Genomic DNA, 16,517 nt, shown 5'->3' with positions numbered 1-16,517 from the left:
AAACGATTTTGTTTATTTTTTTTTATAAATTTAAGTATTGACTTTAATATCTAAATTTTCTCGCTCAAGTTGTAGTTTTTTCTCTTCAGCATATGTATGGAGTTGTGCATAATGTGAATGAGTGTAGAATTATGCTTAATGAGCTAGAAGGATATGGAAAGAAATTGTTAGGAGCATTTTCAGTCTTAACTCTTCAAGGATATAGTTTGTTACATAATGTCAAGGAGTAGAAGAAATGATTTTTACCATTTCAAATCAAAAAACTTGATTCTCCTTAAACTAAAGAGATATTCATGAGGTGGATTTTGTATAATAGTAAATAAATGAAGAGTAGGAAATAACTTCATTAAAGTTAATATTTTACATTAAAGTACATCTATCTAATCATCATAACCAACCTAAGCAAACTAGTCATACCCTGCCTAGGCATCATATTATCAACAAAATATTCATAATCTGCCTACACATTAGATTGTCAACAAAATATTCCTAACTTGCCTAAACATCAAAATATCAACAAAAAATAGTTCTTCACCATCATAGTGTCATCTAATCAGTCATTAGATTTACAAAACATTCACAATTTTCCCTGATATGTCATCATGGCAACAAGCACTATCATTATGCATCCAAGTCTACAACAAAGTAGGCAACATATGCACTCTTCCTTTCATCAAACATGTTGAAAGACATCCTCAAAAGGTCATGTTATTTGGCCAAGAAGTTGCTGACTTTAAATAATTCCATGGGAGTCAAAAACTCCATTTTGCTCAACTCATTGTCAAGTTGTAGTTGAATTTCGATCAGATTTATATTGATTGACAGTGCATGAACTAGACCATCAAGCTTAGGTCCGACATCGGCTATAGCTTTAGCCATAATAGAGAATTGCTTAGCCATTTCATCCCTTAATCTTGCCCTCTTGCGACTAATGTTTGATGTGTTACTTTCTGCATTCCTTTGTTGTTGGGTATTTGGTACTGAGAAAGAAGCATCACAATCATTTCCACTTTCATCCTCACCTTCATGTTGATTGACATTGGCATCTTCAAGTCTAACTTCTTATTCATCATCATCAGCATTACCAGCATTGCACCCACATCACGATCTCTTGCATAAATCTGTCCCAAACTGTGGTAGTACAGAAAAGGCTTATTGTACAATCCACTTGCATCCTTTTTACCCTACAAACAAAAAACACCAAATACTTATTATATGTGGTATTTAATTTTTCATTTAGCTAAACACCAATACTTATTCTATGTGAAATAGTTCTATTTTATCTTATAAGAATTACCTAAACAACGTTCCATGGAGGTTTTTCTTTTTTTATGCATGTTGTTAGTGCATTATCCTGAACTTAGAATCCTTGAAAAATATTTGGCAATTAGTGGGCAATTACGTCATTTTCTGTATAAAGTCTTGCAAAAAATGCATGTATATATTCTTTAGAGACCTTTGAGGGTCACCCAGGAAATGTTGAAACAAACATGGCAGGTCTTTTATGTTCTAATTCAATCACCTGTCCCCTGATTTGTAATTAATAAGATGATGATATTAGCTCTGAGATTTTGAACTCAGTGTAATTAATTAAAGAATTGAGATTCTAAAAACAAAACACAATCAGATAAAATACAAAATACAATAAGATATATGCAAACCTTCGTAGTCTCATCATACGCACTTTTCTCACAAGCCAACATCATTTTCTATTCATTCCACTCAAACCCACTTAGAGCTAGCAATTCAATTAAGGCAAAATATTTTGCCTTCAAAGTCTTGATGCGTGATTCAATGTGGGGAGACGCCTTTAATCTGCACCCTGGGAATTTGGCTTCCATAATAGTTTCTATCTTCCCCAAATAACCATTCTTGAAACCAGTGTCAACTCGCCAAGTCTGGTCACTATGCAACTCAAGCAATGATTCAATTAATATTGTATCCTTAGTAGTTGTCCAATAATGTTTCTGTTGTCCCTTTCCTCATTTCGCAGATGAAACAGAAGCCATTCTACATAACAATATTAGAAATCATAAGCATTTCAAATGATTTCAATTACAAATATGATGTCTTTCTTAACTTAGAAACAAATATAATATTCCAAATGTTATTACACAAACAGTATTAGATATAAGCATTCCAAATGATTTTGATTACAAACACTGATGTCTTACTTAACTTAGCAACAAACAAACCATTCCAAATGTCATTACAAAAACAGTGATGTCTTTCTTAACTTAAAAAAAAAAAGAATCATTCCAAATGTTATTACAAACATTATAATATAAAAAGATACTAATGTCTTCATTAAAAGAAAAGGAACATCAAACACCGACTCAATGAACCGCTCTATTGTTCCACATTTCTTGGGCAAGGTTATCCCTCCATGCAGTCCACTCATCTGAGGACTCAACAGTGGTAATATAGTTATCCGCATCTGAATTCCCATCTTGAAATTGCCCATATGCATCGGCTTCTATAGGATCTACAACCATCTCCCTCCTTATAAAATTATGGAGCATACAACACCTGAAATTATGCGACGATGTGTCCTAATGTCGTAATAGGATGGGCTCCTAAGAATTCCCCAACGCATTTTCAATAGCCCAAAACACCTTTCAATGACATTTCGAGCACTTGAGTGTTTCATATTAAAAAACTAAGCATGTTTTGTAGGACGATAACCATCTCTCCACTCATTCAGATGATAACGAGTTTGTCTATAAGGTGCAAGAAAACTTTTTCCGTTTGTGTAGCCACCATCAACTAAATAGTAACAACCTATTGTTGACAAAGAATTAAATTGTCAAACTTACAACTTTATATCACTTGCAATGCAAAAACTAAGAATTTTAATTACTAAAAAAAGTTGTGAGTGTTACCATTAGGGACTTTCAATCCATTTCTCCTAGTCACAACATCTCTAAGAACTCGACCATCATGTGCGGACCCTTCCCAACCAGGTAAAACATATATAAACTGCATGTCCGGAGTGCAGACTCCCAAAACATTCGTTGCTATTTCATTTTTCCTTGTTCTGTACTTTGGTTTATCACATTCTGGTACATGCACCTTAACAGGTGTTCCATCTAGTGCACCTAAGCAATTCTACAGTATATAGGACACTAAATTAACAAACTAAACTATGAAATAAAAAGCTAGTAATTATTAAGTAGTGTAGGCATGTAGATATTACATACCTTAAACTATTTCCACTTTGTGTCAGTTGAGTTCTCATGGATAGGCTCAGGTGTTTGCCACAAATCCTTTTGGCATTGAATCATTGCTTTAATACACTCATGGAAATACTTACTAATTGTTCGACTAGACCTTCTAAACTGGTGGTTAATTGTGCAATTCTTAAGATGGTGTGCAAGAATGTATAGAAAAAAAATGCAACTATCTCCTTTATAGACACATTTCGAGTAGCTCGTAGCTGTCCTCTAGTCACAAGAACTTGACATAATCTATGAAAGGATCGTCTATCCATTCGTAATTCAGCAATACATGTCACATCACTCTCATAAATTAAATCATATAAGTATTCTAATTGCTTGTAAACTCTTATAACTGTTTGACAAGGTGAGGGACTTCTAAGGCGCTTTTGAACGATACCAAGAATCGAAACAAGAAGTAGCACATGCAACAAACCTAGTTCGAAGATAGACAATCAACACATTCAATGCAGCATGTAATTTCTTCTTTGTGGACAAACTTAGATGAGCCATTACTCTACACAAAATAATGAAGAAAAAAAATGTCATAAAGGACTTCAATTAACAAGTTAATAAACATATCTGCAAACTCAAATAAATTAACATTATAGAACACAATCAGTCACAAAAATTTACATACAGGGAGCATGAAAAAAAAAAGAAGAAAATTGGGAGCATGAACAAAGTCTGTGCCTTAAATTCAAAATAGATCTGTTGGTTTAGCTAAAAGGAAAATATGACCTATGTTTACGACAACAGTGTTGAAATAGCAGTTGTCTTTTAAAATTCTATGCCAAACATTGCATCAGTATGATAAAACAAGATATACGAAAAATTGCTTATCGAAACAATAAAGTGTTGTGAGTCACGGTAAATGTTGTGTTAACAAATATATGTTGTGACATTTATAAACAACTCTATGTTTACTTACTAGTTATCTTATTTCCCTTCGACTAATAGGTTATTTGCTAATACTGAGATTGAGGACTTTCTCCACATGGACTTGGTAAATTAAAACAATCCTCTAACTTTTCTCCCGTTGTTGATAGAGTGATAATATAATTTACACAACACAAATTGTAGTTCATTTAAAGTTCCTTTGCAATAGCTTCGGTGTTTAATATCCATTTTGTTGTCACATATACCAGGGAATGGAAGTTGACCTGAATACGCAATGAGCCCTTAATAGAAGCAATGTGAATAGCTACAAAATCTCACACTTTTGAGCACACCCAAATCGAAATCTAAAAGAACCCCATTTAAGGAATCCATCATTTTTCTCCCGATCTTTGCAAATATCATCACATTCAGCTAACCAAATCCCTAAAAGCAAACCATCAGTTTCCCATAAACGCCAGAAACTCAAAACTATTAAAAAAAATCTTTTTGCAATAACATTACTTTGGCAAACTTTGTCTTCTACAATTGAGCAAACCAGCTAATTATTCCTCTCATTTCAAATTTAATGGGAAAACAAAATACAACCCACGACAGAACAAGCAATGCAAATATGAGATTCACGCGCAAGACAATGAAAAACCATTCCAAAAATACACAGAGAGAGAGAGAGAGAGAATGGAGCAGCTAGAAGAAGCATACCTGATGCACAAGCAAGAAATCTGAGCAAAACCCAACTCATAGTCTGAGCTCTGCTTCCTCCAGTCCTCCTCCTCCACTCCCCTCTTCTGGAAAAAAAAAATTAAAAAATGATTCTTTGATTCCTCAGACGGTAAGCTCAAAAGAAAACAAACAAAAACTCCTCTTTCACTCTCAATCTTTCACTCTCTCAGTCTTTCACTCTTTCACACTCTATCTCCCTCTCTATCCCTCCCTCCCTCTCTCTCTCTCTCTCTCTCTCTCTCTCTCTCTCTCTCTCTCTCTCTCAAGTTTTTTGCACACCAAAAAAAAAAAGAGAAGAAAATTAGGAAAAAAATTGAACGAAATCCTGGAAAGAAAATCCACCGCGGAGAAGAAAGAAACGTGCAAGAAACGAGCAACGAAACGTTGATATTCATCGAGCTCTATGAGCACAGAGATAAAAATGCAGAAGAAGTAGGAATTTACCTATTCGTAATTGTGACGAGAGCTACGGTTGAGAGAAGACAGAGGCCTGCGGCTGAGAGAAGACAGAAATGAGCTGGGTGAAAAGAAAAATAAGTCTAGGGTTAAAACGATAATCTTGAAAATAATGAAATTAAGTGAGGGCATAAAGGAAAAAAAAATTATCATTTTGATTGCTTGGGCAATCCGGAATCCAAATACCTTGTATATGTTAGGAATCCAAATCCTCCAACTTCAAGAATTAGATTCCATTTTTTGTGTGGGCCCGACACAGTTTTGATTCCTCCCAATTTTAGTGAACACAGGTATAATCCGTAATTGGAATCGGATTCCTTATTGTCATTCCGATTACGAGTTAGTAAACGCGCTATTAGAGTAAAACCTAAAATTTTTAGTTCAGAAAATTTAGGTTTTAACTCAGAAATAACTTTTATATTCCAACCCTTATAGCCTAAAATTTTAGCCTCATATTATTAAAAAAAAAATTTAAGCTAATTTTTTTAAATTAAATTTTTATAAAAAAAACAAATTATGTAGACTGTGCTAAATTAATTTTATGAACATTTTGACCTAAAAATATTTAAATTTTGATAAATATTGAAAAATCACTAAATCAACACATAAAACTCATGAAACACTATGGAAAAATATGAAACACATGATAGAAATTGAAATAATAGTAAATGGGAAGAAATGGTTTTGGAAGATGGTAGAAAGAAAAATTGGAAGAATTGTAGGAGAAAAGTGAGTTAAGTGAGTTTTGTGTAGATGTTTGAACAAATACATAGGTATTTAATTGGAAGAATTGTAGGAGAAAAGTGAGTTTTGTGTGGATGTTTGAACAAATACATAGATATTTATAGAGTTTTTGGGTGAATTTTGAGTTAATAATTTTTTTAATTATTTTAGCGGGAAAATTTTATTTGGACCCAGTTGTCTTATCTCTACACCCAACTAAAACATTTTCTCTACTAAACTTCCAAGTTTTCCCTTAAATGAATAAGAATAAGAAAATAAACATTGATGTTTTTATCTCTACACCCAATAACTCAAATCCTAGCACACCACTACACTCTTCCATTATTTCTGGCGAAACCCACCCAAGTGAAAGCAAGATCATCAACGACCATGGGCTCCAAAATTTTCAATTGGGATTATTTATTGAAATTTTTAGGAGTAAATTATTAAGACCATATCTAGTTATATATCATAAATCCAAGTAGTGTAAATAGTAGTATAAAAACATACTTGCGCGAAGGAGCAAATTGTGTCGTGCAAAGTATGTTTGCGCAACGATGACAACAAAACGTCACGCAAAGGCATTTTGCGCAACGGAACTTTGCGCGACGAAAACCCCAATTGCGCAAAACAGCTTCGCGAGACGAAGGAACACCTTGTCGGCACAATGTTGGGAAAAATAGGTAAAAGTCTTGGTTTGGCACCAAAATCTTGCACGATGTACAAGCCGCGTCATGCAAAGCTATTTTACGCAACGAATGCACACCTTCGTCGCCCAAAGTAAACGACTTTGTGGTATAACATAAATTTTTATGGTATCTACTTGTGTAAATATTTTAAATTGACGATCGAATTAGTTCATTGTATTCTGATAGGAGCATTTTTATGCGACTTAATTGGCTTGTTCTCATGCATTTATGTTGTTTTTCCTTAGTTAGTTTAGTGTTTAAAGTCATTTTCGTGCAATTTCAGGTTTTATTGTCAAAGTATGCAAAAAGGAGCATTTTGGAGCTTTTAGGAGCAAAATTGGGCTTGGAATGAAGTGCATATGCATGGAGCAAGGAGTTTGGACGAATTTGAAGTGAAAACATCAAATGAACATGCTAAAAATCTGGTGAAACAAATACAAGTTGCAAGAAGGGATAGGTTTCTAGAAGGATTGACCAAAATTCCACTCAAAACCATGTTCACACCAAAAATCACATCCTTGCCGTGCATCCTTGATGCTTTCACACCAGAAAATTGAGTGAATGATTCAAGACCTAACCCACCATTATTCTCCACATGCTTGCCGTATATCCTTGTTGTTTTCACACCAGAAAATTGAATTAAACAAGTCCATCCTCTCCCTATAAATACCCATGGCAGCAGCCTCATTGATCATCCAGAAATTAACCATTCTCCAACCTTGTGTTGCAACAAAGAAGAAGAGGAAAGTTCTTGTACGTGCTTGCTATCCAACATGGATCGTTGGAACGTTTAGGTGTTTTCTTTCTTTTGTTTTCAATGTATAATTCTATTTATCTTTGCTTTGTGAACATTAGGAACTAAACCCCTCTTAGTTAGGGGGAGATTCGAAACCATGTGCATGCTTGCAATATGATTTGATTACATTCAGTTGTTATTTCATAAGTTGTGGATTCAATTCGTTCATCTACTTGATTGATAACTTATTTGTGTATGTTGATTGAGAGTGCACGCTTAGTTTTCATGCATGAATATGATGCTAGATTATGAGGGAGTTTCACCTAATAGTTACAATCTTATAATCACAAGTAGTGAAGGTCGCTTGAAAACGATTGCGTTGAATGAATTCTTGGCATAAGTTTCATGCAATTCATAGTAACGAATGCCTCGTCAATGCTTATGTTTTTCGTAGAACTTAATGATTCTTGCTTGTATCTCTATTATGCAATTCATGTAGGGAACTTGTAGGGAATGTTTTGGGTTGTCGTATGCAATCATCCAACTCAATGACTTGTGGAAAAACTGAGGGTTAATTAGTGCAATTCACAGTTAATTTGGGGCGTTGAGTATTCATAATTTATTGGAAGAACAACTGAAAATCGTTTTGTTTGCAAGTGTGACATGTGTGGAGAAGAACCTCCTAACTAGCCTTTTATCCATCCTTTTCATCCAAAAACGTTTACAATCTGTTTTGTTTTAAAAGTTTCTGTTTTGTTTTACTTTCAACTTCACCAACCCAAATCCCCCTTTTACTTTCTTGTTTTAAAGTCTTTTGTTTACATTTTTAACTTTGTTTCTTTTTGTTTTTGAGTCAGTTTAGAGGTTTTAGCAAGCCCTCCTAATCCCCGGTTTAGAACGATCCCTACTTACATACTTTGCTACAATTGTCAAAAGAGGGTTTAATTTGTGTGCTTATATTATTCGCATCATATTCATATAGGATCAAGGAGTGTAGATGTAAAAAATAATCAAAATCAGAGTTAAAATAACCGTTAAATCATGATTTTTCATTTTTAACTGTCAAAAAGTTTTGTCTCGTTACTTGATCTCTAAATGTTTGTTTTTTATGATTTTTGACGTATGCGATCTCGAAGCATATACAAACATGTTTGACGGTTGGATTGTTGAAGCTAATTTTGTACAATGCGTATCCCATCAAAATGGTAGATTCATTAACACTTAGAGTTTATTTATACTTTCATTATGTATAACTGTTTGGGCCCAAAATATTGGTTTGGGCCGAGCACTAAGTTGTTCTCGGCCTAGAGGCTGTACTTAGGAGTCATTGGGGGTTATTTGGTTTATGGGTCACATAGCCAAGGCTGGCCGTGTCCTATTAGGAATCCATGGGTAGTTGAATCCTGATACAAGAAGGAGTTTCGATAAGATAAGGATGTTGGAGTTTGGGATTGAATCCGGCTTGATAACGGGTTGAGTTCAAAGTCCTAGTAGGAGTAGGACTGGTTGAGATAAGGGGGGATCGAGGAAAGGAGTCCTACACCGAGAATGGTTGTGATTCGATCGGAAACAGGTTAGCTACTATAAATAGGGGGATGAGGACATCATTCAGGCCTCATCCAATTCAACACACAAACTGCCCTGCGCAAACTCTCGCTCTACGTGAAACCTTTCAACAACCTCGAGATTTTTACTTTCTTTTTACGCCGACACATCTTCAGTTTGGATAAACAGCACTGTGGAGGCAACCGGCGAACATCTTCAGTTTGGATAAACAACACTGTTGTCGTAAAATTAGCCAACCGTTAAGCACCTTCAGTTTGGATAAACAGCACTGCGACAGGGCTGACTAGTTATCTATCCAAGTCTATGTCGAGAAGGATTTTCAAATCCTTATTGGTAGAGGTCATCTCATCAGCCTTTTTGACGAAGTGAGGTGTTATTAAGGCTCAACACATTGAACGCCGAGTTGTTTTATGATTGGATACTCACAAGTGGGCTTTAGAGTTCAACATTCTGACGGCCGAACCACATTTACCATCAAGACATATATCTGTTTTGAGTATCTATGCCCCAATACTCTGGTGTCGATTCGGCGTGTTTATACTCTTACGAATATAATCATTGTGACCAAATTCGAAGTCGATGATTTGTGAACTTCGCAGAGCTAGTAGCCTTGTCATCAGGCTCTAGAACCCAAAGGCTTGGACGTGTTCCTTCCTCGGCCGCAGTCGCAAGATCAAGAAGTCAGCCGCACGCACAATGCAATATCAACACATTTTACTCCTCGGCCGAACTCGGCCAACGAGTTGACACGCCCTGCATCAACCGAAAGACGTAGTTAGCTTATTAGTTACTTGGCATGCGCGTCATGTAGGCTTGGTAGTTTTTAGGGTCAACATTGACATAAGATTTTGTGGTATCCACTTGTGTAAATATTTTAAATTGACAATCGAATTAGTTCATTGTATTCATATAGGATCAAGGAGTGTAGCTGTAAAAAATCATCAAAATCAGAGTTAAAATAATCGTTAAATCATGAATTTTCGTTTATAACCATCGAAATTTTTTGTCCCTTTACTCAATCTCTGAATGTTTATTTTTTACAATTTTTGGTGTATGCGATCTCGAAACATATGTAAACAAGTTTGATGGTTGGATCGTTGAAATTAGTTTCGTAGGATGCGTATCCCATCAAAACAATAGATTCACAAACACTTAAAGTTTATTTATACTTTTCATTAAGTATAACATAAGATTTTATGGTATCCACTAGTGTAAATATTTTAAATTGAAGATCGAATTCATTCATTGTATTCATATAGGATCAAGGTGAAAGAAAATTTGTGAAAAACATGTTCATTTGAGCAACATTTATAGCATGCAATTAACAATTAAAGGCGGAATCATGCTTGTATGCACTCAAAAACAAAACATTACCCATGAAATTCAAAGCCTAGTAGTATGTGAACCAAGACTTAACTTAAGAACAAATTGAGTTGAGAAATTTTATACCTTTGTTGATTCTTCTTTGCATAAGCATAGGCTAATCACCCAAGGAGAGGGCCATCATTCCTTACTTCTTAGCTCTATGGATTTCTTGGATGAGGATGGTTGAAATGATGCTCCAAGTTCCCAAAGTTGAGAACCTCTAAGTCTCCACACCAAGGTAGGACTTGAAGAAGAGATGAGTGACCTAGAGGAAGTAAGATTGCTAGCTAAAATCCTCTAGGGTGGCCGACTTCTTAGAGAGAAAAGGGAGCTTGTGTTCTCATCTTTTTCTCCAAAAGAAACCCTAAGGATGAAATGGCTATAAAGTTGCCTTTATACCACCTCACAATGGAGTGGCAAACTTGCAATTAAGCCAAGTTCACTACCCATCTCTATATGGCCGACCATTAAGGGTTCATTGGGCTTTCAAACCCTTTGTGGTTTCAAGTTGTCATACAACTTGAGTTAATGGGCTTGACATTCAAATCTCATTGGGCCTTGCGGCCCTAAACTAACCCGAGGTCTATAACAAACTTATTCGTTTGATTAATTAATATATTAATTAATCCTAGCCATAAATAATTAAACCATTTAATTATCCTTACTCATCTCTGTTGTTTCTTCAATCTCTATCTTACACGTTGTACGATCCATTAGGTTCATTTTAGCGAGGCAGTGGGCGATTAGAACTCTTTCAAATCGATTGTGAATTGAAACTTACTTTCAATTCTCCCTTTAGTGATTATACACGTTTAGGGCTTCCACAAACCATGAGTGACACCTAGCAGTATGTCATGGTTACCCAAGCTAATCAGAAGAGGTGGAGAACCTATTCAGTTTAGGATTACAATGCAATACGGTCTTTCTCTAATACAATACTCTTGACCACATTATTTAGTTTGATAGTTTATTCATGTCTACTATCCAATGTGATTCATTTACTTATATGATTACCTTGAATGTGATTTGGAACGACTGCCTAAATTTCATTCTTACTTTGGCAAGAGATTCTTAATCATATCATAGAGTATTCTCCCTCAAACAGTTTGAAGGTTAGAGATCCCTTGTTGCGCATTCACTTGCCTCCATGGCTAAGTGGCTTAACCCCAACTATGTCGTGGACACCCTCGGATGGAGTGACTTTAACATAGTCAAAGATCAAGGACCTAACCACAAGACAACTATGATGCCTCAGGTCAAAGGATTACTTTGCATTATCCTAACCATGAGTTCTCATGTGACATGAGTATGAGAACTCCTTGTTGTTCGCGTTCAGTGAACTCATTCTTTATTGAGCACCTATGTACTTGTCTTGGTGTCAATCACATTAATGACTCGAGACCATTCACTCTCCCTAAGATAAGACATAACACGTACTGATCTTAACGGACTGTCAATGCCCAATTGGCAATCCTATGATCAGGAACGTTTAGGATATGTATACGAAAGAGAATGGTATCATGAATCTAACTTCTTTAGATCGCATTCTCCCAATTACATATTCCTTGGACTTATCGTTTAAGTGTATAACATTTATATGAGACGGCTTCAAACAATAATCTTTGCCCTTTAAATTAAACTATATTAGTTTAACATGTGAAATGTCCGTAAAGTATCATCGTATGATTGGTTTTAGGGCACATTTCCAACAATCTCCCACTTGCACTAGAGCCAATCAGCTTGGTCATCAATGATGAAACCTCTTATGTAGTCATTTAAAAAAAGGTTGAGTAGTAGGCCTAGACAATGGATATCTATATGTTATCCATAAAAGCAACCTTGAGAATAACGACGTCATCATTATACATGATTCTTAATCATGTGGTTTAGTCTCTCATTTGAGTTCGGATCATGATGAGACCTTGATTCCCTGGCTTGAGCTATCGCCCCATTAGTGTCATAGTGTCGGTACACTAGAGACACTTGTTGGTTAGAACCGAATAGAGAGTTCATGAATGCACTTTCTCATCCAAACAACATTGTTGTAAGCTTCTATATGGCAATATATTTTGCATTCACAATGGAACACACTAAAGTCATTACTTTTAATGTTTCCATCCAAATATCTCTTTAGTCATAATAAAGAGATATCTGATTATCTCTTCATTCATAATTAAGAAACATCCAATGATGGATTAGATTCATAATCTAATACATTTCCGCTTCCATTACGTTGCTTTAATTATTCCTTATTCTTTGAGGAATCTATCATTTAGTATTTCTTAAATACTTAAGGACTCACTTGATAGTTGCCATGGTTCTGATCCTGGGCTTGCACTGATATCATCTTGTACCGTTCTAGGTACAACTCATATCAATGTTTTTCATACAATATGAAACACGTAAATCACCTTTCTGCGTATGTATAAAGGATTCTATTTACGCATTATGTTTCTTTGGGAGTCAAAGGGTACATTCCCTTTTAGAAGAGCTACCTCCTAGTCTAACTAGAGTTGTTCTTCTGATTGAAGTTTATCATCATATGAGAAACTTCCTAGCATCTTTTGTCTATCATTAGGGCTTGATATAATCCAATTATATCCTGAAATCTATCATTATAGATTTCCATCCCATGTTTATAGACTATGTCTCCCATATACATTCTATCGTTATAGAATGTTTAAAGTCATAACTTTAATGAAGAAGTATTCTTTTCATTTGTAGAATTAATATATCATATATGTATATATTCAAATTTAGGAACATGATTGACTCCCATTAATCTTTTGTAAACCTAGTAAACAAAAGATTCATTTACATCTTTATGAGAAATCAAACGATTTGATCTTTCTCTCATAAGACGCTTATAACTCCCACTAGCTTGCTAAGATTCATGATGGATGGATCTCTACAACTTACATGTCTTGTGATTCATAGTTTTAGACATATATTATCAAGACTATCTTAATAATGGTTTCGGAAACCCATATTATGTCCAAACATTAAATCACCATTTAGTTGTAGCTAGCAATCTTTGAATTAATTGAAACCAAGACTACGTCAAAGATGGTTTCTTCCAAGTCAACCAATCTCTTTGATTGCAGTCACCTTAAGCTACCAATTAGCTATTAAAGGTATTACTATTTCGGGTACTTTACCATTTCCTTGAGTATATGTCGTATGTACACTCAATGTAATCATAAGGATTTTCATTCTTATTTCTTTCGAATTAAGAGGTGTAACTCTATGACATAGTCATAAAGTTCAAACCATTCAACTGAGACAGTTTATAAATCCTTCTCGACTACCTTGGAGCTTGTGGTGTAAGAACTAGGTTGTTATATTTGTTGATTATCTTGTCTCTCAAAGAACCCATTCTTTGAGTTCTATCTCTCGTTCATTTGCGTTAGGCAAATCATATTGTAGGATTACAATGAACTACCCAACAAAACAACATTTGTTAGTTGGTTTATAGAAGTGATATCCAAAGGTTAATTTAAGGATATCCACAAGATAATTCTCAAACAAATATTGCTTATTAGTACACAACCCCAAATCTTAACATGATTAAGACTTATCTTTCTTTTCAACTACATCCTATGGAGTCATGAAAATTTTGGAAGATCTTCTAATTGACAATCATATTGTCTTAGAAGTATATATCCTATATATGGGTAATTGATAACATCTAACAAACTAAATCTTATTCAAGTTCGTTCTTCTCCTAATGGAGATATCCATTATCTTATGATGCTTCTTTCCTTGATATCTTTCAAGGAAACTGTTCTAAAGTATTACCTTTCCTTGGATCAAATCTAAGGAGGTAAATACTTTAGATGTCTTACTCATCAACTTACATTATTGAATTCTTTGAAACCTTTTGCATAGTATTCGGACTTTTGTTTATTCAAAATAAACGATAGTCCAACCGAGAGCGATCTTAGGCGAATGTCATACAACATTAGTAGTATTATGTTGTGGACAAGTGTCACTAACATCTAAGTGAATTAACCTCAACAACTTTGTGATTCTTTCTTCCTTTCCAAAAGAATAAAGATTCAAACATTTTGCCTCTATACAATTTTAACAAGAAGGCATTGGATCTGGATCTAACGATCCAAAGCATCCATCTATGACCAACTCATAATTTATGTTCTAGAGGTATCACAACTCAGTTGGGATTAGTCACTACCTTGCAACCTTTTGGGTTTTAAGCATCGTTATATTCTAAACAGGTAACACTACCATATCATCTATACTATAGAGATAATCAATTAGATTATAATAATCTAATCATTCATTAATAAAGAACATGTTTGGTCAAACAAAACATTCATCCATTTCTCATACGGAATTAAGTTCCTTTATTCAAATTGGAATGTAAAGACAATCTTTGTTTTTCCATTTTCTTTGGTAGTTCATATGAGGAAGTAAGTACTACCTGCTTTCGCAGAGATCTACATTTGATTCACGTTTCAAATGTGAAGTACTTTCTCTTCTCTCATTAATCTTCTACTTCTTATTAGTCGTACTTTTACAACGATTGTAAAACATAGTTACTAATACGGATTCAAAGATTCAAGTAGAAGAACCAACTATTTTGAACTATTCAAGAACAATTTACAACACCTTCGAAAGGTGTGTTCTTGACACTTGCAAGACATTTCTTGCAAATACCCCTTCCAATGTCCATCATTTCATAAATAAAGTTTGTTCCCTTAGAGTTATTTCGCCTTCTTCATTTGACTTCTCCTTTGACTACAATAGTCATGGTCCCTAAACTCCCACTATCTATCTTGAAATTTGGAGAGCATGTGGTTATTGTTCACTATATAGTTTACAATAAACTTAGTAAACCATTTGGATAGGGACACGAAAGTGAAGTCCTTCCCTAGTTTTCGTCTCTAGAAGTGGTTTAACACTTCAACACTCAATGATTCAAAATCATCATAAGTCCATGTTGATGGACTATTTTTGTCAACCAACCATTATGTTCTAAACACAATTGCAAACTTTCAAGAGTTGTTCAAGGCAACTCTCATTTCTTCATACAACAATTTGTAAGTGAAGAATCATGGCACATAAAGTGTCCATGCCCTTGTGCTTACTTCTTAAGTTCCTTGTTCATGTAACAAAGAAACGAGCACTAATGTTTGCGTTAACTAAGGGTTGTTCAAAGCAACTTTTACTTCTTCATACAACAATTTGTAATTAAAGAATTATGACATTAAAAGTGTTGTCCTCTTTATGATAGACTTATCTAACATGTTCTTCCAATGATACATTATCAATAGGAAGATTGTGAGGATGAGACTACTTAGGTACATATACAAGAAATTAAAGACAATCTATGGGATTGTAGTACCAAGTCTGGAAACTAAAGCTTTCGGCTTTTTCTTTGTCAAGTTTTGGATAGCATTTGCAAATATATTGGTAAATAAATACATAACGAATATAAATTGATTGATTTTAAGCCATTTGATCCGGGTCTTTAAATCAAATAGCACCACCCACTATTTTTGGCAAATTCCATATCCCTCATCGGAATTCGAGAGTTTTGGAGGAAACTCTTAGTAGGGTATGGGAGACTCATCATTACCAAACCCACCTCACAATGATATGATGTTGGCTAGCATCAATAATAATGAGAGAGTACGCTTACTCATTTGCATCTCTTGCAAGTACCCATCTTATTTGGTCTCTAGAGAATGAAGTCTCACAATGATATGATGTTGATCATTCTCGTTGCCTACCTTCACAACATCATGTATGCATATAGAACTCCTCCTGAGTGTAAGCACGCACTTTGTACTCCCCCATGATAGGGTGAAGTCGGTGTACGAGTTACAAACGATCGGAGTCTACCACGGTGGAAGGCCACGAAAGATTGTTCAAAGCACTCTCATGCTTATCAACTTAATAATGGTTTGGTTGAGGGTTTTAGGTCTCATCACATATAAGCATGCATTTTAATCTTATTAAAACAATTTGGTCCTATTACAACTATTGGTCCATGTGATTGATTTAGTTGTATATGATACTCCCACTATGCTTGTAAAACGGTTTTTAAAGCAAGAGTATATGGTACTACTAACATAAGGTTTGCATTCATTGATGGACTATATAGTTACCTTAGGGCCTTAGGAT

General features: G+C 34.8%; 2 long non-coding RNA genes and 1 pseudogene across 3 annotated transcripts; all 3 read right to left on the bottom strand.

Moving 5' to 3' along the window:
- Positions 1-566: 566 nt before the first annotated feature.
- Positions 567-1,706, bottom strand: LOC126618090 (uncharacterized; annotated as a pseudogene).
- Positions 1,707-1,932: 226 nt separating this feature from the next.
- LOC126619759 (uncharacterized) lies at positions 1,933-5,334 on the bottom strand. 2 transcript variants are annotated; one of them, XR_007622140.1, is made up of 3 exons: positions 5,280-5,334; positions 4,815-4,900; positions 1,933-2,010 (listed from the first exon to the last, which is right to left on the bottom strand). It is a non-coding gene; the product is annotated as an uncharacterized LOC126619759 (long non-coding RNA). The 2 variants fall into 2 exon arrangements; XR_007622139.1 differs by lacking the exon at positions 1,933-2,010 and adding an exon at positions 3,670-3,732.
- LOC126619758 (uncharacterized) lies at positions 2,690-3,307 on the bottom strand. The gene is made up of 3 exons (XR_007622138.1): positions 3,201-3,307; positions 2,883-3,108; positions 2,690-2,781 (listed from the first exon to the last, which is right to left on the bottom strand). It is a non-coding gene; the product is annotated as an uncharacterized LOC126619758 (long non-coding RNA).
- Positions 5,335-16,517: the final 11,183 nt, after the last annotated feature.

This window comes from Malus sylvestris, chromosome 4 (genome assembly GCF_916048215.2).
Source record: "Malus sylvestris chromosome 4, drMalSylv7.2, whole genome shotgun sequence".
In the NCBI taxonomy this organism is placed as follows: Eukaryota; Viridiplantae; Streptophyta; class Magnoliopsida; order Rosales; family Rosaceae; genus Malus; species Malus sylvestris.
This window is presented reverse-complemented; position numbering and strand designations above follow the sequence as displayed.